The following is a 1,789-nucleotide window of genomic DNA, read 5'->3' as shown; positions in this document are numbered from 1 at the left end:
TTTGCTCTGAGAAGTGCAACACTGAATTAATACTTCCTTAGTTTTAGTGTCTTTTCCACCTTTAGAGACAAAAATACTGGAAAGTGTTATTTTGTGCTTATTCTGGGAAGCTTTTACTGTTTTACCAGAATAGTTTACCCAAAAAAAGTCAACATGTTTTGTTTAAAACAGAGTCAATGGCTTTAAAATACCCCAGCCCAGGGAATTCCCTGGTGGTCCAGGGGTTAGGATCCGTGCTTCCACTGCAGGGAGCATGGGTTCATCCCTGGTTGGGGAACTAAGATCCCGCTTGCTACACAGATCGTAGCCCAAGTGCATTAAAATTACTTTTTATTACTTCTCTCTCTCCCCCCATATATATACAACCTTTCTCTCTCTTTCCCATTCTTGACTGAAGAGAGGCAATTGGAGAGAGAGAAAAAAAAATTATCCTCTCAAAAAAAAAAAAAATTATCCTCTCAGAGGCAAATCAAATGATAGAAATCACCTGGAAATAAGATACTATAAGTTGAGCTCTTCTTCTTGGCGCCTTGGAGGCGGTCGGCTGCTTCAGAATGAGGCTGAACATCTCTCTTCCAGCCACTGGCTGCCAGAAACTCATTGAAGTGGACGATGAATGAAAACTTTGTACCTTTTATGAGAAGCGTATGGCTACAGAAGTTGCTGCTGACGCTCTGGGTGAAGAATGGAAGGGTTATGTGGTCCGAATCAGTGGTGGGAACGACAAACAGGGTTTCCTCATGAAGCAGGGTGTCTTGACCCATGTAGTTTTGATTTGCATTTCTCCAGTGATTAGTGATGTTGAGCATCCTTTCATGTGTTTGCTGGCAATCTGTATATCTTCTTTGGAGAAATGTCTATTTAGGTCTTCCGCCCATTTCTGGACATGGCCGAGTCTGCCTGCTACTGAGTAAGGGGCATTCCTGTTACAGACCAAGGAGGACTGGAGAAAGAAAGCACACATCTGTGTGGGGTTGCATTGTGGATGCCAAATTGAGCGTTCTCAATTTGGTCATCGTAAAAAACGGGGAGAAGGATATTCCTGGACTCGCTGATACTACTGTGCCTCATCACCTGGGGCCCAAAAGAGCTCGCAGAATCCGCAAGCTTTTCAGACTCCCTAAAGAAGATGATGTCCGCCAGTATGGTGTGAAAAAGCCCCTAAAAAAAGAAGGTAAGAAACCTAGGACCAAAACACCCAAGGTGCAGTGTCTTGTTACTCCATGTGTTCTGCAACACAAACGTCGGCGTATTGCTCTGAAGAAACGGCGAACTAAGAAAAATAAGAGGCTGCAGAATATGCTAAACTTTTGGCCAAGAGAATGAAGGAGGCCAAAGAAAAACACCAGGAAGAGACTCCGAAGAAACGGAGGCTGTCCTCTCTGAGAGCTTCTACTTCTGAGTCCAGTCAAAAGTGAGATGTTCTAAGAGTAACAAATAGATAAGATCAGACATCAAAAAAAAAAAAAAAAAAGACAATATAAGTTGAATCTTTAAAAATGTCAAAAAAGAAACTTATGTACTGTGAATTTTTTTGTATGGCCAAAGAATAAGAAGAGACGAGCTTTTGTGGCAGCTTTTTTTTTTAACATCTTTATTGGAGTATAATTGCTTTACAATGGTGTGTTAGTTTCTCCTTTATAACAAAGTGAATCAGCTATACATATACATATATCCCCATATCTCCTCCCTCTTGAGTCTCCCTCCCACCCTCCCTATCCCAGCCCTCTAGGTGGTCACAAAGCACCAGCTGATCTCCCTGCTATGTGGTCGCTTCCCACTAGCTATC

At 42.3% G+C, this 1,789-nt stretch overlaps 1 pseudogene; it reads left to right on the top strand.

Annotated features, from left to right (window-relative positions):
* LOC116757125 lies at window positions 1–1,443 on the top strand (annotated as a pseudogene).
* The last annotated feature ends 346 nt before the right edge of the window (window positions 1,444–1,789 follow it).

The sequence above is a fragment of the Phocoena sinus genome, chromosome 7 (assembly GCF_008692025.1).
Source record: "Phocoena sinus isolate mPhoSin1 chromosome 7, mPhoSin1.pri, whole genome shotgun sequence".
In the NCBI taxonomy this organism is placed as follows: domain Eukaryota; kingdom Metazoa; phylum Chordata; class Mammalia; order Artiodactyla; family Phocoenidae; genus Phocoena; species Phocoena sinus.
Note: the sequence above shows the minus strand (reverse complement) of the source record. Positions and strands in the feature narration are given on the sequence as shown.